This window comes from Theropithecus gelada, chromosome 2 (genome assembly GCF_003255815.1).
Source record: "Theropithecus gelada isolate Dixy chromosome 2, Tgel_1.0, whole genome shotgun sequence".
In the NCBI taxonomy this organism is placed as follows: Eukaryota; Metazoa; Chordata; class Mammalia; order Primates; family Cercopithecidae; genus Theropithecus; species Theropithecus gelada.
The window spans coordinates 171,629,460-171,655,695 of NC_037669.1; the positions used below are offsets into that span (position 1 = coordinate 171,629,460).

The window sequence follows — 26,236 nt, forward strand, 5'->3', positions numbered from 1 at the left end:
AAGAACAATAGAAAAAGCATGAAGAGTGATCGATACATTACTTGAGATTTATTAACTACCAACTAGAGCCTTATTGCCAACCTCTGGGTATGATTTGAAAAGACAAGGAGGCATAAACCTCTGTTGTTTTAAGTAAAAATAGAAAGAAATCTAATCTCTGAGACCATGGTATGAAATGTGTTCTATTAGGGATTTGCTTTGCCTTTTTACCCTTCATTCAGGTTCAGGCTTTGACCTATAGACAGAGGAGCAGCTACTTTGCTTAAACGGTTTAGAACTAATGGGAAAGTAAACTCTGAAGTTATTTGTTGACATAATTTCTGGCAGTATTTTCCCAGCTTCTGTTACACTTCTCTTTCCACTTGTCTGTACAGGCTTGACAATAATACATCAAAATAAAGCTGTGCTAATGTGATCACGTATCCTATTTCATACATTCTGCATTTGATTAGAGGGATACGTATGAAACAAAGAAGGGTGAGGCAGAGGCGAAGTGAGAAGCTAAGAACATTGAGTCCTGCTGTAGTAGCAGAAAACGATTGGTGTTGAGATCAAACCTCTGTGGAAAATAGGCTGTGCATTACATAAGACAGTGGTGGGGCAGATCAGTAAAGCCTTTTAATTCTGATGGTGAAAAATGTTGTTCTGGGAAAGCTTGGTAAGAAGGAGTTTACGGTTCAAATGATGTGTTCAGTAATTTATTTGTTCTTTTAATTCAACAAATAGTTAAGAATCTCTAATGTCCCAAGAATTATATTAGGAAATAGGGCCACAGTGGTGAGGAGATAGGTATGATCCTAGAGCTCACATTCGAGTGGGGCATGGGCCTAACCAACCACACTGTGGATTGTGTTGTTAAAATTGCACATTATTAAAAATAATGAAAAAGCTAAGAAACCATTTGGGGATGAAAGTTGAGATCTAAAGGACAAGAAGCTTTTTTCTCTGCCTCTTTTATTATAATAATTTGGACGTAGAACTTTGGGCACCAAAGATTATTTTGGATTCCCATTCCTGTTAGAAGTCCCCAGTATGAAGAGCTGTCAACTATGGACATAGAGATCTCTTTAATAAAAGAGGTGAGGAAAGTGGAGAATTGTTGCATAGTTTTTTGCAGAAAATTAGATGTGGCCTATGGGCAACTTAATGATACATCATTCTCGGCTGGGTAGAAGACAAAATTGTCTTGTGGGTTGGGATAGAAAGTGAAGGAGAGGTAACTGTCCTCAGAAGAGAGTTTTACTTAGCTAAATAAAAGTGAAAGAGATGTTAGCTGGAGAAAGTCAACTTTATGGTGACATTCTCCTGATATCCTGAAGGTGAGCCCTGCTGGCCAGACCAGGGGCATTCATGGTAATGTGAGTTGCATGTACATTTTATTTTCTGGTCTGAAATGTTATTGTGGGAGCAGTGAAAAAAATTCTGTCAACAGAGACAAAATGAAGTGGAAAGTGAAGCTCTTTGCGGAACAAATGGTTTCGTTTGTATGTTTCTATACTGATGGAATGGAGACCTGCTATTCAGTTCTACACTTGGCCTTTTTTATGTAGTCAATGTAGTTGCCATTCTTTTAACAAACTTGCATCTGATTTGGGTTAAGGGTAAGCCAATGGAAATATTTCGTGGTTCATAGGAGGATGGAATCCATTACTACGGTTTCTTCTACATTATGATTGTTCATATGAGCTGGATTGGTCCTTGACATATTAGAATTCACAACCATGCCAGGCATAGTGGCTCACGCCTGTGATCCCGGCACTTTGGGAGGCCTGGTGGGGCAGAACACTTGAGGACAGGAGTTTGAGACCAGCCTGGCCAACATGGTGAAACCCCATCTCTACTAAAAATACAAATTATCCAGGTGTGGTGGCACATGCCTATGGTCCTAGCTACTTTGGGGGACTGAGGCAGGAGAATTGCTAGAACCTGGGAGGCGGAGTTTGCAGTGAACCAGTATCATGCCACTGTGCCTCAGCCTGGGCAACAGAGTGAGACTCTGTCTCAAAAAAATATTAATTCACAACCAAACATTGTGGTTTGCATTTTCCTTAGCCATTGCCTCGCTAGATAGTCACAATAGTCCTAGGAGGTGGAGAGACTTCCTGGTCTAAGGTCTGTCTGGAGTCCTATAAGCCTGAAAGATTCAAAGTCAGCTCATAGCTGGAATGTGAACTCTTTGAGGGCAAAAGTTTTTGGTTGTATCATTCATGCTGTGTCAACAGAAATCCAGCACAGTGTCTGCCATAAAGAAAGCACTTCATAAGTATCTACTGAATGTATGGAATGATTAAAATTTTTATTTTAAATTTTGCTTTCTCCTTACAACTTAAAATGGTGGGCAGTAGGATTATCATATGGTCTTTATTGCCATTCAGTATTTAATAACAAAAGTATCTGGAGATGCTTAAACCTGAGATTATGTTCTGGCTATTACTTACTGTTTCCAAGGCCTGGGAGATGTCACTTACCACCCTAAATTTCCTACTTGTAAAAAGAAGTGTCTTTTCCAGCACTAATGTTCTATGTTGGATTAATTTTTCTACTGATACATATGCTTCACAAGTTTTTTTAAGGTTGCCATTTAATATTTAAATATTCAAATCCATCTTTAGGAATTTTCACTTGGAAAATTCGTAGAACAAAGTCCCTAGATCTGACTTTCAAATAAATATTCTGTCTTTTCCCCTAACTGCAATAACTGGTCCGACATCTTTAGTGGAAGGAGGTAGAGGAAGACATTAGAGAACATAGTTGAGAGAGAGGACATTTGAAAAAATAAAAAGGTCTTGCCATGTCCTTCTACAATACATAGATCAATAGATCAAAATTGATGAGATAACACATAGTTCTCCAGCTAAGTTTTTTTTTTTTTTTAAATCACTGCTCTTCCCAGCTCTAAATTCCTCTCTTAGATTCTGGAGTTCTTAAGAACACAGATTGTGCCTTATATATTTATTTTTCCTCCCCAACGCTAACTAGTATAAAATAATAAAAAAATTATTGAATGCATAAATATATAGATAATTGAGAATGGAATTGGAGATTCAGAATTAAATTTAAGTTAAGTGGATGTGGTAATGTAGCATCCATGGAACATGAGAATGTAAAATACTGAATAGGAAGGATTGTCTGAATTGATGTTGCAGTTAAAGCTTGATACCACAAATCAGCTGTCCCCAGGGCAGGGTGTGAACAATCAATGAGAGAAGCTCCCCTGGCCCCAGGTGTAACAACATCAGGAATGGAAGGGACTGTGGTAACACAGGCAGCACATCCCCATCTTGAAAGCCAGATGCCACTGTGCTCCTGCTGACTGATGTTGATATGGAAATATTATCAGACCTTCCCATTTTTCTAAAAAAGCTGGGTATCTAGTTGTTTATTTCCAAACTGATTTTAAACAGTAGCAATTTTTACTATTTTTAAAATTTTGTATGGCTGAACAAACTCTCCCAAACTCTACTTGTTCATCAACAGGTCTACTAATCAAACAGATATGAAAGCACAGTGTTTATTTTAGTGCTGTTATTCAAGGCATTAGGAATGTAGATTAAGTTCTGAAGCTGTGTCCAGAGCCAAGACTATTGTCTCATTAAAATGTTCCAGAATGCTCCAAGTGTTTTAACACCCAGTAATGTTTTGGTTTCGCAGTCCTTTGCTCTGCAGAATACCTTAGTGTCTGCTCATGACTTCCTCTTCAGCCAGCTGATCTGAGTCTTTCCTTGTTATCTGAAGCTGTCGGTTCATCTTCAGATTAGAGATATGACATTAAATTAACATCCAGGCTTCTGATGGGATAGGACAGCTTAATATGGAAATGTCACCTTGGTGAGCTCTGGTTTGTGCCACTTGATGAGCACCAAATAATACTTAACACACTTATAACGATGTAATCCACTGTATAGTTATTGAATGTCCGTGTCAATGTGAATGTGAGCTCCAAGATCCTGTCTGTTCACTTCCAAGTTCCTGTTATCTGTGATAAGTTTTTCAATTCTTTTAAATTGAACTTATCTTTCATAACTGAAACTTTGTACCCCTTGACCAATATATCCCCATTTCTTCTACCCCCCCCCCCCCCCCTCCCCTGACAACCACTTTCCTACTCTCTGCTTTTATAATTTTCTCAGTTCTGATGTCGGGGTTTTGTGGCTCTGTACAAAGCTTCAGATATCCCTCATCCAGTAATTGTCTTCACAGATGAAAATGCTGAAAGCATAGGAGCAGTTTTGTGAATTGGATGTGCCCTCATGATATAATGGCGTGAGGCAGGGGAGCAACCAAGGACATTGTATCAGAGGCTCTTTTAGTAAGCTTAAGCTTCCATGTTGCTCTCCCTAGAACCTGATCACTTTCTCTTTCATCTTTTTTTTTTTTTTTTGATAGTCACAACTCATCAAAACCATGTTTTGACAAATACTCATTCTAACATTATTGGAATCCATTTCTTTTTTAATGTTGAATTCACAAGCTGTGTTTCTATGACATAATTATTTAGCAGTCACATAAAATGTGTATCTGGCCATTCTTAACAGGCTCATTTATACATGGGCCACATAAAATTTGCATTCTTACACCAGTGACTCATTTATTAATAGTAATAAATACACCGGCAACAGGCCAAGCACGCTTCAGAGGCTTGTAACCTGAGAATGGTCAGAGGGGATGTGAAGTGTAATGTGTGGGTTTTTTTTTTTTTAATTTTTTTTTTTTAAAAACCTCTTTCAACAGGACTTGGAATTTTAAAAAGAAAAAATCTGGACTGATGTATTAATAGATTTAAAAAGAAAGAATGTTTTTCTCTAGAAAGAAAGCTTATTCCTCCCATGGAGTTCAGGGACAGGAAAGGTAAAGTAGGCTTACAGGATTTTTTTTAAAGGATACTATTTATAATTATATCAAGATAATTCTTATCTGAGTAGCATATTAGACTTTATAACCCTTAAGCATTTACATGACCACTCAGTATGCTCCCTGAGATGCAGAAGTCACCCATAGGTCAGAAAAGGATAGAAAATTTCAGGACCATGGTAGGAGGTTAGACATAAGCAATAAAAAGCAATCATTTCATGAATATTGGTGAGAATTAATAGCACTTTATTTTGTGGCTCATTGAGGAAATGTGTGGTTGATGCTATTCAGAAGTACCTCTCAGTGGTTTTAATAGAAAGCATGTGTATGTGGATATGGAGTGCAAGGCCTCCTGACTGGCGGACTGACGCTCTGCAGACCTCTCCGGTTTTCTCTTTTTTTTTTTTTTTTTAAATTAGAGTTTCAGTCCAATGAAATCCTTCAAAATAAATGAAAATGAGTCAACAGAAGGTAAACAAGTTCAGGGAAGAATTTTAAACAGCAAAGCCCTTTTAATAAATTCTTTAATAGACCCTTCCCTCTTTTTTGAACAAAATTCTGTTAAATGCCTCACATTTTCCTTTCTCACCTTCAAGGACTAATGACAGCTGCAACATTTGATGTATGTGTGATTCTGACATTAATATCTTATTCCCCAGCTGGGCAAAACATGAGAAATTGGCCTTGTGTCAACTTTTTTAAATGACAGGCAGGAACTGTATCTGAGTTTGCCTACTGCTGTGTCTTCAGCGCCTAGCACTCTACCAAATGTATCCAGACCCTTCATTAATACGTGTTAAATTGATAAGAGGAAGAAAGGAAGGAAAGGAGGATGTCTATTTTTGTATATTATAGGGCTGAAAAACAAATCCTTGAGTTCTCACCTATCAGACCTTGTTACAGTAATCAGAGCCTGGGATTGGTGTTCAAGGTTCCATGTGTTAGTCGTGGTACATGGCCAGCACATGCCTGGCTTATAATAAATACTTGAAATATTTCTAGGGAAGTAAATGAATGTCTCTCTCTTGTTCCCTGCAAATACTGTCTGGAAAATGGAAGATACTCAACTTTTTGTAGATGGAATGAATAGCTAATTCAAATAAGTATCTTTCTAATATTACTGAAAGATGCCACAATCAAATAGAACTTCTTCCTAGCAACATTAGGACCTACAGGATACAATAGCCAACTGACTATAGAAGACCAGTCCTGGAATCTTGGAACCATTCTTTCCCCCCAGACAGCCGTCCTGTCTCTCTCTGTTAATCTCCATTGTTCTCAGTGAATGCCCTGTTTATATCTGACAGTTGATAGTTTGAAGGAGGAGTCATGAACCTTATAAGCAAAGTCCTCCCGGCATTTTTTTGTTCTACTTGGAGGAATGGACTATGACCAATGACTTCTGAAAGAAAAATTTCGAAAACCTAAAAAGTTTAGTTTGGTGAGTTTAGTAGCACCAGGAGGTTTGAGAGGAGAGGAAGAAGATGTCAGGTCTGTTTCTAGGAAATGACTGGTCTAAAAGCTGGAATAGCAAAAGTACAGTGCCTTCTGGCAAAAGCAACTTTTCTGGGTGTTTGATGGAGAAAGGGGAGTCTTAAACCTCTGAGCCTGGAGGAGAGAGTGAAATGTTGTGCATTTATAGATAGGTCAGTGAGCTTTCTGGTTTCCCTCTCCCTTTTTTCTCTCCCCTAATTAACAGAGTTGAGGAAGATTGGGGGTCTGCAGTGGGACAGGAGGGAGGTTTATCAGGAGGCCCTTCCAAGAGAGAAAGCGAGGTAACTGTTTGTATCTGAGAAGTTTAAGTAAACGGACAGCCTGTTGGCTCCCTTCCTGACATTCAAAGCCAGAGCTCCCTCCCTCCAGAGGAGTGTCCTGTTTCTGTGTGTTCATTGTTTGGGGCCTCTGTTTGTGTTCAACTGTCAAAACGACTTCAGTGTTGCTACTTCTACTATAGTGTATGAGTTGGTTTATGTACCAGAACAATCAGACATGACTGAACAGTTTTTTTTTTTTTTCAGATTTATATTTTCTAATGCCTCATGAACCTTTTAAAAAATGTGAGCTATGAGTCTGTGGAATACAAAATTCATTGTTATGGAATTGAATCTCTTACTTTGGGAAATTACAAGCATATTAAGTTCAGCTGCCTTAGCAAAGCTTCAGAACTTCTTAAGGTTTAATATTTTTATTAGTTCCAAAGTAAAATTTAATGTAGCCTTTTTCTTAAAATGTTTTAATGAATGTAAACTAAGGAGGACAGTTCTAAATACAGTTAAATTACAATGTGACTTGGTATTTTATTATACATAGGAAAATGGCTTGATCAGATTTAATATTCATTAGACTTGGCTGTTCAATGGCTTGGATAAATATGTTTCTTTTTATAAGAAATCTGTCATACCCAGGGCGTAGGCCAATATGTTGGCTTTGGAAATCATGTAGTCTGCCCAGCTCTTTTGGTCCTAGATCAGAAGGAGGCTTTTGCAAACCCACCATTTCTGGGGTCGAATGGGAAATTAGGGAAAGAAAATGAGGTCAAGAAAGGCATGGAGAAAATACTGCTGGGCTTGTTGGCCTGAGCACCCCCTAGAAAATATGCTGGGGTAGACTGATGTGCTCAAAGACTTGTGTAATTTTCTTGCATATGCCTTTGAAAAACTGCAGAAAAGGATCAAAATAGTCAGTCTCCTAAGTTATTCCCTAAGTGAATAGAGACTGAGAAACTACAGGTCATTCATAGAGCAATTTTAAGATCTAATGAAGACTTTGATATTCTGGAAGGCAGCGCTCTTTAAGACGAGATATCCTAGGCTGCTATTGGGGTATGAAAAATATTATAATTTATTTATTTTTGAGACAGGGTGTCACTCTGTCACCCAAGCTGGAATGCAGTGGTGTGATCTTGGCTCATTGTAGCCTCTACTCCTGGGTTCAAGTGATTCTCCTACCTCAGCTTCCCTGAGTAGCTGGGATTGCAAGCACACACCACCATGCTCAGCTAATTTTTGTAGTTTTTGACAGAGACGGGGTTTCACCATGTTGGTCAGGCTGGTCTCAAACTCCTGTCCTCAAGTGATCCTCCCACCTCGGCCCCCCAAAGTGCTGGCATTACAGGCATGAGCCACCATGCCTGTCCTATAATTGATAATTTATATTAGTATGTGGATTTTATTAAAATAATAAGCTTGGCTAATAGTTAAATATGAAACTATATTAGGTGCATATAACTTATAAGTTAATACACATATATCGGGACTGCTTGCTAGTTTTTTAAGAGATGAGATGTGCATTCAGCCACTGCTGTTTTGGCTCAGGAACACTTATTTCCTAGAACACAGCAGGGAGAATGTGCCTCAATATTTTATCCTGTGCCCAGAGTCTTAAATTTTTCTCCGAATTTATTTGTGGTGTATCATTGGACCACCCTTGTCACTAAGAGCTCCAGTGTCTCATGTGGCAAATGATAGTATTATTCTAAATTCTCCTCCATTTGCAAAGACTTCTGGAGGAATTTGTCTTGAGCTTTACAGATTACTTACAGAAAAGAGCCCAGGAGTTATTGCTATCCATTGGGTAATTAGGTAGTTCCAAGGAAAATAATAAAACTATTTTGTGCCTGGGAGATTAGAATGGCACATGGTGACTCATATTAGTCAGCTGAGTAATTATGTAATTACAAAAGAAGGAGAAGAAAACCCTTCAGATTGTTTTTCCTAAGAGGCCCTTTTGGAAGCGTTCCAGCCCATCAGGTACTTATGTAATTAGGTCAGGGGCACAATCCATAAGGAAAAGCTGGGGGATTCATTTAAAAAAATGTTTATGTAAAAGAAACCTGCGAAAAAGAAAAGGAGTTTTTAAAGGATTCACTCAGACTCTACATCTATTATATTGGATGTCATAGCAAATGTCAAGGAACACAGTGTTTCATAGTAACTAGAGGCCGTTGTGTACATGGGGAAATGAAGGGCAGTAGCATATTTTGGAGTAATCACCACTATTTAGCCGATGCTAAGTGCTCTCTCTCACTCAATATAGTAGGTCTTTTGTTTTCCCTGTTTTTGCAAATAAGTAAACAGAGAGGCTCAATGAATTTGAACCTAAGTCCTTTGAATTCCAACACCTACTCTTCCCACTGTACCATACTGTCTATCTGCATTTCTCACCTGAATTATGCAGGTGGTTTTGCTTGTATAGAGCAGCGGGATGATATGGTTTGGCTGTGTCCCCACCCAAATCTCACCTTGAATTGTAATAATCCCCACCTGTAAAGGGCAGGACAAGGTGGAGATAATTGAATCATGGGGGTTGTTTCTTCTACACTGTTCTTATGGTAGTGAATAAGTCTCATAAGATCTGATGGTTTCATAAATGGGAGTTCCCCTGTACAAGCTCTCTCACCTGCCATCATGTAAGACGTGCCTTTGCTTCTCTTTTGCCTTCCGCCATAATGGTGAGGCCTCTCCAGCCATGTTGAACTGTGAGTTCATTAAACCTCTTTTTTATATAAATTACCCATTCTCAGGTATGTCTTTATTAGCAGTTTGAGAACAGACTAACACACAGGATAATCACTCATTTCATCTCTTCATTTAGTATAAATATTATCTACTCAGTGGAAAGCACTGGATTGAAAAATGGTTAACTTGGTGATTTGGGTCATCTAAGTTACCAATCTGGATTTCCTACTTGGTTGATCTAAATAGCTATGCCTTGATTGATGTTTTGTATAAAGCACTCTCCTGACCCCCATCCAATATATGATTTCTCAATTAAGTACACACAACTTTCCTCTATGAATACATGTCAATAAATGCAAAATGTCCTGTTTTGAAGGAGTGTATTATTTCTGTCAAGGGCTTATTTCATTATACAGGTTTGCTTATACATCTTCACTCAAGTTGTTTTCTAAAAATATTTATAATTGTGTCTACATTTCTGGGACATTCTGTGTATGCTGATTAATTTTTGTGATGGCAGAAAATTAGTGGTTTCTCTGGCCAAAAGCACTTACTTTCAGATTTCTTTGGTGTTTATCTGATTATTGTGGTTCATCTGGCCATACTTCTGTAATTTTAGGGGTTTAAAAATGGCCTTTCTGCAGAGAAAGAAATTAAGACCACTTAATTTTATTTCAGTAAATTATATAATTGCCCCTGATACAGAAAGATGAGCCATAGTTTTCAGCTGGTTTGGAGAAGTTTTGTGGATTAGGCTAGGTCGAAGTATCTCAACAGAAGCAGTGAGACATTTTAGGGATGCTTGTGGAAGAACTAAGGAACTGGGAGAAAGGAAATAATCTCATCAAGAAACGGGCTTCAAAGGGCAGGCTGAAGCTCATCAAGAAACAGGTCCCTCTGCCCAGTCTGGAGAAATTTGTCTTCTACTACTACAGACTCTAGCATTCACGTGACTTGACTCAGAATTGTCAAAAGTTTGCCAAGTATCGATTTAGGGTTCTAGGGATCAGCATTGAATATGGCAGAATATGTATACTTTGACCTGGCAAATTATCCTTGCTTATTTACATCACTTTGACTATTGTTTTTCCAGTTGAGGTTCTTGTCATAAAAAAGGTGGGAGACTTTCTGGAACAGGTTGTGAGATTCATAAAGGCAGGAATGCACACTTTGAGTATTTTACCTCTGTAGATGTGTATGTCTATACCACATGCTTTTTATGTAGTGTTAAAAATTAAAGCATCCTATTGGTGTCAGACTTCTGAATAACTATATAAAGAGAATACAACATGCAAAAATAAAATTAAAAAATTAAGGACATTATTTCAGCTCAGCATCTTCACATTTGTGTGAAGATACAACTAATCCAAACTGATGTGTTAACTATGGATGATTCCCTGCAAATTTCATCAACATTTCAGTTAATTACTTGAAACTGCCCAGTTTACTGAAACTGTTTATTTGTTTGATATGTATTTTTGGCATTGTGAATAAAAAGCAAAATATAGTTCTCTCATGGACCTCAAAGTCTAGTAAAGGGAAAGACATGTAGACAGGTAATTTGTTAGTGATGTGGTGAGCAATATTACACATAGGAAGTGGACACTATTAACTATTTGGGGAAGAAAAGTTTCATAGAAGGAAAGGGTATTTAATCTGGATTCTAAAGGCTGAGTTTTCTAGGTGGGTGAGGAAGGGTATTTTGGAGACGTGGAAAAGCGTATCCCAAGTTTGTACGAGTGTGACAAGTTTCTAGGCTTGGAGTTTTGTGTGGCAACACAGATGACTGTATATTGAAATGACTCTGCAACAGTAAAACCTAGAAATCTCTGCTTCTCCTTGACTCCCAGGCTGTGGCTGTGGAAAAGAGTCTAGAAGGTACATTTACTATGTCAAGGTGAGCTGCTTTCAGGCAGATAAGACACACTGCATCACCTTATGACCAAAGTCATCACGAAATGGTCAGTATTTTACACAAGGATCAATCCCTAAGATAAGAACCATAATACTTCTAATTAAATCTTTACTTCTCAAAAGGTCATGGTTAGAAAAAATAATAACTCTCATCTTTTTACACACAAGTGAAGTGATTTGGTTTTAGAGAAAAAGTCTTATGTGTATTCAGTTTAAGAAGTCAAATAGTTCTATAAGCCTTTTAGCACTACTCCACCCTTTTCCACCACCGATTCCTACTCCCCTGAGGCAACCATTTTCAGCTTTTCAGCAAGTGTCTTGTATTTCATTCCAATATTTCTAAATTCCTTGTTACACTTTAAAAAATTCATTTTAGTCATTTGCTGGCATCCAATTATAGAAAAAGATTTAACTCTTTCATGTCGCATTTGTGTGCTCATTCTTCCTCCCCCGTTCTCCAATATAGTTATATCATAATTATTTAATCAATATTCAACACTTAGGAGTATGCAAATATTTCTTATATATGAAAATGCCATGTACTAGGAAGACATTTATTTCTGTCATGTAAATGAACTCCTTGTTGACCATCCACTCCTCTTCAACTCAACAGAGTTTAATGTTTTAATTCTTTCTGGTGTGCCAAGTCTCCCATATGCTTTCCAGCTTCTAAAAATTTGACGTCACTCATTTACTGTTCTCTCATCTCTCCTTCTCTTTAACTTTGTGGATTTATGGCTTTTGGGAGGAGGTAGAGATAAATGTGTGTCTTTGATATGCCATGTTTAACGCAAGTAGAATAGGGCTTCCTGTGTGAAGCCACAGAAAAGGAAGGAGTAGAATTGTAAGTGAAAAACGTCTGATGATCACAGAGGAAAAGCAGGTGTTGAGATAAAGCAGAGTTTAAATCACCTGTCAAGGATATGAAGACACAGATAAAATACATACATGTATGGGGGAGGAATAGAAACGTGTAATTGTTGTGAATATTATATTTGTTATTGTAGGAGAAAGGGAGTGTTTCCAGCATTAAGATAGACCCTGACCTGAGGGTTATAAGGAAAGAAAGAAGCTTGTAAGTACTTTCAAAGAACTGTCTAAAGATGCTTTATGCCTAAAAACCAAAGTAGAATCCAGCCTCTTTGAATCCTATGTGCATAAAAATAGAGGAGAATAAGACTATTTGCAAAGATCAAGCAGTATATATTTGAATTAGTAAAGGAAAATGTTTTATTGTTAATAGAGTTTTGTTACCTACCTGTATAAAAATAAGACTACACATTCAATTTAATCAATATTTTTAAAGACACTATTATTCATTAGGAACAGTGAGCTGTTAGATGATAGATACGTCAAGAAAGTTACAGTTCAGAAAAGAACATGAGACAAGCGTATAAACAAAATAATGCAAGATAAGCTATCATAAGTACAGAGAGAAAGGGGTATGATAGAGGAGAGAACATAGCCTAGTTAAGAATTTATGCAGATGAGAAACTACTTCTATGCTTGAAGGGAGGTAGCATCTTAAATGGACTGTGAAAGAAACGGGTACAAAAATGGTGAGAAATGGATTCTGTGTGAAAAGACTTTCCCATGAAAGCTATGTTATCCTACCAATTTCTCTAATTTAACCCTCTCTCTACCTCCCAAATATATTTGACACTCATGTTACAGGCACAGTATGTTTTGTTTATTGTGGATACTCAGGGACCCAGGCTAATGGAGGCTCCATCTCAGTATATGATTTTGTGAGCACTAAGGGAAGAAAACAGAAAGAGCTCCCCATACCCATTTCACTGGCCAAAGCTAATTGGCCTACACCTAACTTAAACTGGACAGAGGAGGTGGTATGTATCTTATATCCATCCTGAGGAGAAGAGCATAAGAATATTGGTTTAAAGCCCTTATTATCACAATATGTGACAGCGAGGATGTATCCCATTATGTATATGATTCCCAAGCCTCTACTCTTGACCATCACACCTAACTGCCTCCCAAATTCTATTACAGATTCATTGAAACTCAATTTTGAGATACAGAGAAGTACAATTGCTAGCGTTAACAAATAAAAATACAGGATACCAAAGTAAATTTGAATTGTATATTTAAAAAAATACATTTTAGTGTAAGTATATCCCATGCAATATTTGGGGCATACTATACTAAAAATTATTTTTCTTCATTTAAAATTTAAATGTAAGTAGATATGTTTTGCTGTTATATGACAAATGTATCAAAAAAACTAAAATAGGGTAGGAAATGTCTTAACTCTTTTAGGTGGACCAGATGTAGAACCACATAGCAGCACAGAAAAGTTGGTTAGATTATCATTGAAAGTATTTTCCTGAAGGTTAGCGCCTGCAGGTAGTTCTTCAGGTGAAAATAGTAAAGTAGATTGCAATTTAACCATTATATTCTCTTATCTTCATCCTAAAGCATTCTTCCCTTACACCAGAGGTAGTTTTGTATTCTCCATTTAGAAATATGTATGTGACTTCTTGGGTGTGACAAAAGAAGCCAGTAGTAGTAAAAGTGGGGTCCCACGTGAGAGGTAAAACAGTCATAGAAGAAAAAAAAGAGATTCTAGATTGTGAGATGCCGAGAAAGAAGACAATTTGGCAGAAGCAATGAGATCATCCTTCCTCTAGGTTGCCTGGACACAACTTTTAAAGCATGTTTATAGTTTGGAGCATTCCAGTTTAGTTGGGATGTGAGTTCAGAGTGAAACATGGAAAATTAATTGAAACATTGAAAACTGGAAAGTATCCTTAAGAAAAGGGGAAAAGAAGTGGAGTAGGCTAAGGGGAGAGATTATAGATTTTAAGCAATTGAAGCCACGTAATTAACCGAGTAAATAGCAGCACCCCTGGACTACATGGGAGTGTGACTTATGACAAGGTTTGATGGTGATAATTAACTTTATCCCTTCATGCAATCACATTAAACAACTTATTCTTAAGAAAATCTGCTACAACTTCCAGCCTTTGCCTTGTATCACACATAGTCACTTACCTGTCTTTTTCTCTCACAAGACTGCAAGCTTTCCTAGGGGTAAGAATTGGGTTCCATTTATATCTGACACCTCCTTATTCCAAAAGCAGTTTCCTTTGCTTAGCAGGTCCATAGTAGATGTTTATTGAGTTGAACTGAATTGAATCCTTGGCAGCAGTTCCTAAGACACAAATGCAAAGTTTGCATTGCCATTCCAGCCGGAACCGTGGTTTGAAAAAGTCAGATGTCCTTTCCTCTAGGCATCTGTAGGCTGGGGAGGAAAAGAGTTACAACACTTTTGAAAGTGACTTGCAAACAAATACAAAGAATACTCAGGCCAATAAATAATAGCCCATATGTTCCATAACTGTTGATGGAGTTCTGATAGGTTAGTGCTTTTGGAAATCACTTTGCTTTGAATGTTAGGTGAAAAAAATTTAAGTTTCTGTAGAGTACCCAAATCAGTTATGGAACTGGAGCAAGGTTAGGGTTTATGAGGAAGGCTACCATGTCTCTTCCTTACTGACCTAAGAATGTGAGCTCAAATGCAGTGGTCCATGAAGTGTCCTGCCCGTACTCATCTTTTGAAATGTGTCTTTGGAAAGGAACATATGAAATCACAGGGCATTGTAATCCCATTCAGTCTACAGAAATGACTTGTGCTCCTACCCTGGGCCTGGTGCAGGTCATTGTCCTTGCACTTGAGGAGTTCTTGGTTTCATGGGGGTTGCGGGGGGAGTCCGTGTGGACACATTTCCAGTACAGCTTGATCAAAGCTAAAACCTATGAGTAAACAAAGACTCTGAGGTGAGTTAGTGAGACTTGTTTTGAAAGAAGTAGTTTTATGTGACTAAAATGTAGACTCATAGACAAGCCTCTTTTAAACCAAATGTGCATACATTAATTCATCCACTGGTTTTTCGTTCCGATGTTTTTTGACAGGAAACTTGGCTAAGCACTACGTGAAATAAATTAGATGAATGGCTTGTGATTCACAACCTTAAGAAATTGATTGTGTACTAGTTGGGGGAGGCGTGTGAATGCCTCTAATTCAGTGTAAGGAGATGAAGAGGCATAGGAGAGATAGAGAAGTCCTGAGGGAACTGAATGCCCTCTTCTACGTAGGGAGGTCTGCAGGAGCGCTGTGGAGATGGTGGTGTTTGGCGTGAACCATGATCTCACTTCATATATTTGGATTTGAAGGCAGAAAGCTACTTCAGACAGAAGACACAGGATGAGTGAAGTCAGAGAGGCTGACTCTCATCAGTGTGTATATAAATGTTTCCTAGCACTTGCCCCTGAGAGGAAAGGGGAAGCAGGAGAAACCTGAGATGCAGGGAAACTGTGGATGCTGAGTAGGGCATAGCAAAAGAGGTGGAAACATGGAGCACAAACTGTGTCTACCTAGCTGTTTTGCCAAAGGCCAGACAGCCCTGCTTTGGAATCTGAAAAGAAAACCCAGATTATTTATGTGCTACCACTAGCAATATATTGAAGGCCAAAAGGAGCTGAGAGTTATTGAGCTAGTTCAAAGCAATCTCGATTATTGAAAACGAATGAAATTGAATTCCACTTCCTACAGAGTCATTTATTGAGAGACAAAAGCAATTAATACTGAAATAAAATAATTGTGAATTCTGAACTAAATTACCATGCAGGTATAATGTACTGTCTCATCAGTCTTTAAATACTTCATGTATTAGAAAATTGTGACACCGGTCTCTGAACCAGGGACTTATACATCATTAGCATTTATTCATTCTGCTTTTGCTCAAAAGCAATTCTCAAGAGTAACAAATTAAAAGTCAAAGTTTCAGAAATATTATTCAAAATTTAAAATGTGCGACCATATCACGGTTTGGTATTTGGATTTGTAAATTAATCCTGTCATTTGGTAAATTAAAAAAGAAGATGAAGCTGACCTTGTGAGGTATCCCATAATTTGTTGATAGCAGTAGATATTTTTGAATATTATTGCAAATTTGGCTTCTCATGGAGTACCTGCCAAGTACCATGAATGTATTTGATGAATAATTCTGCTGTCAACAACAAGCATCATTGTGTAACTGATTTATGCACTGAGGGCCCTTAAGAATTGAAAGTACAATATATGTAGGGAGATGGTAAATATAATTTGCACAAGTTCCAACTTGAGTTATAATACTTTGTTTTATGGAAACTACAGGGTCTCTGGAAGAGTTGGATACCCATTATCCTTATTCTTTACAAATTTGGAAAACTAGCTGTCTTAAGTAGATTTCTACAGAAAATAGATCTTGCGATGAAGATTGGGGGAAAGGCTATTAGGAAGACTTGGGGAGGAGTGGGACTAGAAAGACAAGGCCAATAAAGGGATGGCAGCAAGCAAAGTTACATAGAGAGTAACTTTGGTTTGATCCTGCTCAGAGGCTCTAGAATTAGGGTAGGGCATACCCCAGAATCATCACAACCAGGAACCAGAAGCTGGTGTATTTAAACCACCTCTATGCAGCAAACCTCCAAAAAGAGTTACAGGTGCTGGCTGTTGGGAGTGAAAGTGCATGGGGAGTTGGCATGTTCTAAGATGGTAAAGGGATCTGGGGACATGTGGGCAGTGCTCTGACAGCATCTGCCACACCAGTCATGTTAGATACTCCATAATTATCGTTAAATGCTGTGGGAACAACGTTTAATCTAACCAATCTGTCCCAAAAGTAAAGAACTCACTATTACCCTGCTGGGAAACATGCCCAACTCTTAGTGTCGTCTTGTTTCAGAGCCCAATGTGCAGGGAGAGGTTTCAGGGGGTCAAGAGATCTATTTCCTGCTGGTAACAGGCTGGTCAAAGAGAATCAACACACACTAGGCAGCCTAAATTAGGAAAACAAATCAGGATCAGGGTAGCCATCTCAGCTGCCTTCAGAGGCCAAGCAGATAACCTCAGTGAGAGACAGCTTCCAAATGGCTGGGTGTAGCGCAGCAGGGGAGAGAAAAGCTTCTGGAAAGCCAGAGAGATTCCCATCTAAAAGCAATAAAATTCAATCTTAAGGAATACTGGCTCAAAAATATATTTTGTGAACATAATTTGCCCAGTAGCCTATCAGTTTGCATCATTGACTGTCTAAAACAAATGACCTTAATATGTGCATAAATATTGTTTTGGACAATTACAGAAAACTTTCTAGAATACGGAAAGCAAATATAAAAGGAGAAGAGTGCTTAAATCAACTGGATTCTTGCCACATGTTTAAAAGTTGGGACTCTGTCCCAGAGCAATAGATCCTCTTAGTAGCAGTTTCATTATAATGAAATCTTTAGTATATATCCAATACATATCCAATTTATATACTTGTATGTATCTCAATGTATCATATGATATACATACTTGTATATATGATAAGAGAATTCAACCCTTATTTTGTTTGAGAGTTTTGCCATCAGCATTTTGAGAGGATAGAATTCTTTTAATTATTCAGCAAAATATAATGTTGTCTCTTAAAGACAAACTACTATCTTGCTACAATTCTTCCTTTGCCCCTCCTTAGAATCATTAGAGAAAAAATTCTTTAACGATGAGTGTTCCCCTAAAGTCTGTGTAAATTGATTGACTGTAGCACTAATGACTAAGCCTTGAAGTAAACCATATGGTTAGTGTATGAGCCTTCACTGTTAGATGTTCAGAAGTTGTATTTCATGATGGCACTCCCCAGTATGTTTCCCATGTACCTTGGAATTTCTGCCATGATTCATCATCCATAATCGGGTAGATTACTCAAAGTCTTAGCTTTCAGTCTTGAAGCTTATAGGCTGAGCCTAAATGGTCGCACTGTTTTATTTAAAGAGTACAAGTACTTCTGCTGAATCTTCCATGCTTATTGCATTGAACCCACAAACCAGCCCTTGCTGGCAGTCATAAGCCAGTCAGGAATAGAATCTTAGGATTCTTTTGCAATAAGCATTCTTGTGTTCCCATTATGACTTTAACGTAAGATGCTCCATCATTAAGGGACCTGTCACTATCTCCATAATTTTTCAAATTATGTTTGAGAAGGAGAGTTGGGTTTCAGTATTCTGGCCATTTCTCCACACTTAAAATTCAAAACAAAATACTTGTCCTTGAGACTGAATTTTAAATTCTAATCTCTTAGGAAAATCATAAGCAAAAATAGATACAAAAATAAAGCCTCAATTAATCTAGGTTGGCTCGCCTCACTGACTGAATTTGCCAGCTAATTGAGTAACTTTCCACTTCCAATTTTTGCTTTGAAAGACTTGGCATAGGAAAGGCTTACTCATTTGTGGACCCTATGGGATGAAAACAGCTTCAAAGGAAAAATGAAGAGGACTTCTTTTGTTTCAGTTTCTTGGCTTTTGATTTATACTCATGCTTGCTTTTTTATTTTAAGAATATGATGAGTCCTTATTCATTCAGACTTACTAGAAAAAGACTATTGCAAATGATTGAGAAAGCTAAACTATCATTTTAAAATAAATTGAATTTTTTAACCATCGAAAGTGTATTTAGAACTTGACCTATAAAGTCCTCTAAAAGAGCTCTTAAAGAGATTGAATTATTACTTAAATAAAAATGATGTATATAGAATTGTGATACAAAGATATACTTCTGAACAATTATCATTATATTTGATTTTTTATCCTGAATTAAACTATTCCCCTCCTGATACTGCCCAAATGAATATTGAATTATGTACTGCACTTCCACTTTGCTTAGGTTATAAAAATTGACTTTAGAGCATAAACTTCCTGTCCATTAACTTTCACCTAAATGGCACTGGGTTGCCATTTGGTTAATTATATTTGGAGTTCAAAGTTGTGATTATGGCTGATTTATCAGATGTAATCTTTTAAAGGCATAAAATTAAATAATGGCAGTATAGGTAAAGAAGGTTAACTTTCCCTCAGTCATAAAGATTAATGGTCTTGATTTTCATAAATATCCGGGATGTTGATATAGTATGCTTTGCTTTTGTGTGGTTGGGTTGTATAAACTCCAAGTGGTGAAATTCAGGGAACATTTTGCCAACCATGGGTCTTTATAGGTTAAAGGAACTGACCAATCTAATGAGTTTCGGTTTTCAGATTGTATAAAAGCTTACACAGTTCTGTTCTTTTATCTCTGCCCATTGAACAAATGTGAAATCTGTACTAAATCAACCAGTAAGATATAATCCATGCCTTCATGAAGCTTTGATGGGCATATCCAATACCAAGTAAAAAGCAAATAAGTACAGTTACTACAACTTATTAAAGTAAAATCTTTGAAATTAAAAAAACCCAGTGTCCTAAGATAAGAATAAGAGGGGCATGAGTGGGGTAGATGATCTTATTGTATTATTTTCTTTATTGTTCATTATTACTAATTTAATTTTCTCCTATATAAACAAAAACCAACCAATTGGTTATGCAATTGATCAAAAATTTGTTGGATTCCATTAAAATGACATGATTTTTGAATTAGTAAAATGATTGGTTCTATCTAGGTTTGACAGGTCCCTATGAGTGAATATAATCTAGACATTTGAAAATTTTTACATTTGTAATTTATAGCTTCTAAATAATTCTTATGGTAATAAAACATGCAATCAATGTAGAAAACTTGAAAGTTACAAAAAACTCCAAAGAAATTTTTACCCATAATTCTACCACCAAGAGATAACCAGTATTAACGTCTTGGCCAGTATCCCAGTCACTTTCTAACACATGCATAAATATTTATACATGTGCATTAGTACAAGAAATCTAACTATACACATTCTTTTACAACCATTTTCCACATTTTGGAATGAGACGTTTCCCATAATATTTTACATTTTTTATAATATAATTTTAGTGGCCGCATAGTATTTAATTACATTGTTGCATCTCAGTGAGTTAACCTAAGGCACTATTTATGTACATTTGTTTTCAGTTTTTCATTTTTATAAATACTTGGATGCCTATCTCTTTCCTTGCTTTTAATTATTTCCTCAGGGCACACTCCTAAAAGTAAAATTGCTTGGTTAAACTCTTGAGTCTTTGGATATATGATGAAAAATATCCCCTGAAAAAAAAAACCATACTGATATAGACTTCCACTAGCTGAAGACATGTCCACTCTCACCATACCTCACTTTTACTAGGTACTTGTTTTGATTTTTAACTTTTGTCATTTTAGTAGTCATAAAATGACTAAAAAACCATGTTCTGTACTTTATATTTCATGTGAAATTAGAATACATATTTAATGATGCTTTAAGATTTGTAATGCTGCTTTAAAAATAAAACTAGAAACAAAATCAAATTTAGAGGAAATGGGAGCTTCTAGGATATGAGCATTGTGGAGACAAAGTTCAAGGTGATGCTGTTTACAAAAGCAAATCAACAAATTACAAGAGAATACAAGTAATAGAATGGGAACAACAAAAGCTCCTATTTAAATAAAAGCAAGCAAAATCAGGGCAGAGAATTCTTTGTCTCCCACAAATCAGAGTTTGCTGTAATCTCTGATGAGAAATATATTCTTAGGTTGGTAAATATGGTAGTACCTTAGAATGCCTGTGACTTTTCTCTTGAAAGAGTTTACCTTGACAGAATCTGAAAGAAGTGAGTTGTCGGTGAAAATGACATTCTACTAGAAATGGTAAATGGAAAATCTTAAGTTTGGGATCCCTGGCAAATATCTTTCCCTATTAAAATAGTTATCAAAATTAAATTATATAAGAAAATTGGGTAGCAGTGTTAAATACAGTGATAGAATGTTAGAATTGAACAGGATTTGGAAGACTGTCTTATCCAGCCACTTATTTTACAGATAAAACAGAGTACTGCGGAGATGAAGTAACTTTCCCTGAGACCCATACCTGGTAAGTAATGAAAGAAAAAGTAAATACATTCGAACAAATATTTTGAAAAAGATGGAAGTTCTCCATAATCTAGCACTTCATATATAACTGCAGTTTGGCATATGAATTTTGAAAGTACTTATTATATACACATAAAAACCATTATTTTTATTTTTTCAAAAAGTGGAATCATACTGTACATAAAAATCGTTCTACAAATTGTTCTTTTATGTATATTTTGTAGAGACAGAATGTCTTATTTTCTCTCTAACATGTGGATGGTATACAGCAGAGGGTTGCAAACTATAGGGGGCTAGATAGTGAATACTTAGGCTTTGTGGACCCTACAGCTTCTGTCACATACTCAACCCTGCTGTTGGGTTGCAAAAACAGCTCTGATCAATATGTAAACAAGTGGTGTGACTACATTCCACTAACAGCAGGCAACATTTGTCCTGCAGATTGTAGTTTGCTAATTCTTGAAATACAGAAGGAAAAAAATTAAGTTGATTTAGAAAACAATGAAGCTGAAGGAGAAATACAGTGTTTATCATAGATGTAGATGGCAGGAACTGGATTTGAGTTTCCAGTGTTAGCCATGACCTTGGTGAAGGTAGGTAGACTCGCAGGCTTCATGAGCAGAGTGTGAGTACTGATACCCAGATTGCAGGGTTGTCTTGAAGATTAAATGAAATAATTTATGTAATTTATCTGTTAGTAGGTAAGAAAATTCTCTTTCTTTTGGGATGGGGTAAAAGCAGAATTTATGTACTCACATAGATGAAGCATTTGAATAAGGAAGAAGTGGCCAAATTTACTGTGTCTCAACAAGTCAAAGACGTACATCATATGGATCCCCTTAAAAGTCGTGTTTCAAACTGTTGGCAAAGGTTGTGTAGACATAACTATTACCAGAATGGTCCTGAGATTTCCTGAGAAAGGATTAACATACTTGGCCTGGAACTTTTGCAATAAGGGAAACATTATAGTTTATTTCATAGTGATTTCAAAAAAGATAGAAGACTTTTTAGAGGGAAAATCTAATTACAGTGAAAATAAAATTTCATTTATTCATCATTTCCTTCATTATATTTTGGGGGAAAGATAAATATGTACATACAAATAATAGCAAAGGTAAACATATCCAAGTGTACTAGGAGAAAATAAGGAATTGATGTGATGCGGCTTAACTATAAATTTATTATAGTCATATTTTCATTTAATCTTCCAGTGTATCTACTGGGTAAGTTCAATCTATAGCAGTTCCAAATAACTTAATTGCTTTTCTCTAATTGATTTTGAACTTAATGTATTTTTTATGATTTTGTAACTTTGTTTTCTTCTCTGCTTGGTGTAGTTATACATTCCATTGAGTACTTTAAGATTTGAACACAGACAGCTTTCTTGGTATTTTGTTTTGCTGTTGCTTTTTATTCAGAGCTAGCCGCTTTTATCTAAACTTAAATGTAAGCTGGAATAATTCTAATTTATTGTTGCAGTTTAATACCAATATATTGATCCACTAAATTTTATATTTTGGAGAGAAAGGTGTTTTATACTAGTTAAGTATTAATAATGACGATGGTTTACAATTTAGAGGGAAAAAGTGATTCAAGTTAATGTTCATTTCTTAGAATAAGTATATGAATTTTTGAAAAAAGAACTTACCCAACTTAATAACACAGCATATACTCTACTAAAGTTTAAGTAATTAAAACAGTTTGGCACTGGCATAAGAGTAAAGAGTGAAATCAATAGAACAGCACATCTGGAAAAACTCTAAATATTGAAATTTAATATAGAATAAAAGTGGTTTTCAACTTGAGAAAATAATAGTAGAATCAAGAATCAATGATGGGAAACAAGAATATAGAAGTATAAAATATCTTTATGGCAAAAGGTAAATGAAGCTAAAGCATTTTTGTAAATGAAAATGGAATGTGTTTATATCAATAAATCCATTAAAATAATATAAATAATTTGGTGGGAAAATAGATTACATGAACTGGATATTCTCAGAAGAGATAGCAATGGCCAATGAAGAAAATGAAAAAAGTGTTCAAGCACACTAATATTTAAATACATATAAAAGCTGTATTTTGTGTTTTGCCTTTTATTGACAAAATGTAGCCTTGATAACAGCCAGCAATGGCAAAGCTATAGGAAATCTCTACTCTTATTCCTTGTAGGTGGGACTATAGCATGAAATAACTTTTTCTAGCATAAAATTGGCCAACATCTATTAAAATTTTAATTACAGACATTCTGTAACCCAATTGCCTCACTTCTCAGAAAATATTCTACAAGATGACTTAAGTTCACATGATACATGTTGAAAGTGCTCACTGTGCATTATAACAGAAAATAAAAGCCTGCTGAAATCATGATATGTCAACATAATGAAATATAAGTATTGATACGTGCTATAACCTGGATAAACCTTGAGAACACTATGCTAAGTGAAAGAAGCCAGTGCAAAAGAACACATATTGTCTGATTCCACATCTACAAGAAATGTCCGGAATATGCAAATGTTTAGAGACAGAAAGTAGCTTATTGGTTGCCTATGTTTGGGGCCAGTAGAGGTGAGATGGGGAGTTATTGCTAATAAGTGTAGGATTGCTTTTTGGGGAAAATAAAAATGTTATCAAATTAGACCATTGTGATAGTTGCAAAATTCTGTGAATATATGGGAATCATTCAATTGTACATTTTAAATAGGTGAATTTTAGAGTATGTGAATCATGTCTCAAAGGGTTTTTTTTTTTAAATGCACATGTTCAAAACTAGGAATGATGAAACTTGAGTCATACAACTCAGAGTTGGTGAAACTCTCTTTTGACTTTTCAGATGAGAACTGTGTAACTAGGACAACTTCTGAGATGCTTCTTAGAGACAAGGAATAATAAAGGGTATCAGTGCTTCAGTTGTCTGGAGTTGTGACTAAAGATGTAACACTACCTTTTGAATAGCCACAGAAGTTTTACCGGCAAATATAATAGAATCTATACCAATGGTGGTACCTGCAATGATTTAAATCATACAAATTGCATTTTGAGGAAATTATTTTATTCCCCTCTCAATTCTGCTTTAAAACTTCTGATTCTCTTGATAAGAAAAGTGGTTTGAAGGTGTTATGTCTTCTGTATCTCTTTGTAACTGAGAGAGATCAGATTTGAGACCCAGAGCTTTCCTCAAGCTGCACCATCTAACTTGAACTCAATTACATTGTTTGCTTTCCATCCTATTTCTTTTTATGGGCTACCTTCTATTTAAAGTAAGTGAAGCCAATTTAGTATTTATGGCAGTGTCATAATTTGTCAATTTTTAAATGCACATATAGTAAAAAACAAAAAAACATGAAATAAATGTGCGTGAAAAATGCTTCCAACAGGGCAAAATGTATGCTGGTGGAATCTGACTAACTAAAGTTTAAGAAACAACTTAAAGACTACCACAGTCATAAAATCTTGAGGTTCAAAGGGGTCTGTAGGCCTTGTAGTTTGAGATAATTTGTATTTTTATTTTTTGTTAAAAATGAGGAAACAGACCTTGGGATGTTAGGGTCTTGCACAGGGTTACCACGGGTTATATTTTCAGACTCAGTTTCGAGATAAGAAAAGCACTGTTAGCTCCTCTTACTCCATATCACTAAGAGTCTCAGAAGTTGTGGTTTAGGAGAGCCAGATAGAATTAAGCAGGACTTTGTGACTTACCAAGACTCAGGGAAGACTTTACCAAATGCCAGATTCAAATGATCTCTTCATTTCTGATTGCAGTTGAATATTTTTGAACTTTTATTCTCAGGGCAGCCATAGAGACAGAGAAGGGATTGCAAAAGTTAAGGAAGATGGGGGGCGGTGGGTAGATAGAACCTAGCTTGCCTTATTGTAAAAATGCCAAAGCTAATTTTGATGATTGCTTTAGTGATATACTGATAACCAAGATTAAAGCAAGCAGGCATCCACTTTAGGATATGAGAACTGGAATTTTAGATTTCATTATAAGATTGCCATCTCAACAAAATAGTAATATAATGGCAATAGATTTCCATTTTTTCTCCATTTCAGTTGAAATATTATCTCATAAATATACTTTGATACAAAAGAGATCTCTCAATTTTATGAGCGCTCTATTTTATTCTTATGCTGATTTATCCCCAAAATATCTTTTTGATATACAGCTTCAATATTCTTGCCAATGTCCATGACATCAGCAATCAAAAATAGCATTTTTAAATGTCTTTTTCACATACAGTTGTAAGTTATCCAAAAAAGAACTCCTGCTTAGTGCTCACTGAAACTTTCTTACAGTATTACCAAGAGACATTTATGGTTCATGTAGCTAATTATCCCAAGAGGGTGGAAAAAACATCCATGAAAGGGGTCAACTTCACCCAGTGCTATTGTGAAATGTAGGTGGGGAAAACAGGGAGTTAATAATACTAGAAGGAAGTGCGGTTTTTTCAAATTATATTTTTAGGAAACTAACGTTCTGAGACCATGTAGCTAGAAAATAGCAGAGCTCTGTGTCTCTCTATTCCACTAGACTCAGAGCCCCACAGTCTGAATTCCAGACTAATCCCATATGGGTCAGCTTTCCCAGGCCTCAGAAGTGTTCTACTCATTGATGCTGTTAGATACAAAGGGTAGTGATTAAATGTCATAATCCATGAGGTTCATTTAGTTGAACAGGAAGAAAGCAAAGAATCTGGGATGCAAATGCCCTACACTAACCCAGCTTATGTGGGCCACACACACGGAGAATGATGTCAGAGAGCTCATGCAGAGGAGTAAGGCAATGATGGCTATTGGCTCTGATCCTGATGGAGAAGGAAGTCACTATTACCTGGCACACCTCGGGACTTTTAGATTGGTTAAGTATGCTTCCTTTGAAACACTACTCTAGAACTTCATTTTTTTTTTTTCAGTTTTTGGGGTCACTTCTACAATATTGTGGAATTTTTAAAAAAATCGTTATTACCTTAGTTATTAAAACTCCTTGCAAACCACCTGAGATTCTCCTGTTTTGTATATCATTTCTTCCTACATCAAGTAGGAAGAAATATCACTATATCACTTTAGTAAAACTCAACCTCTCTGAAATATTAGTGTTAAAAACTATCAGGTTACTAACTCTGCTTTTCCTCTAGACAGTGCATTGAAAAATCTGAAGATGTTTTGGTAGAGGATAATTTTAAAC

At 36.3% G+C, this 26,236-nt stretch overlaps 1 protein-coding gene across 1 annotated transcript in view; it reads left to right on the plus strand.

Annotated features, from left to right (window-relative positions):
- Nucleotides 1–26,236, plus strand: part of RARB (retinoic acid receptor beta) — a 767,875-nt gene that overhangs the window by 209,995 nt on the left and 531,644 nt on the right. The window contains exon 3 of the mRNA XM_025374723.1: nucleotides 21,004–21,055. The gene's annotated coding sequence lies outside the window, so the exon portion shown is untranslated. The remainder of the gene's footprint in view (nucleotides 1–21,003; nucleotides 21,056–26,236) is intronic.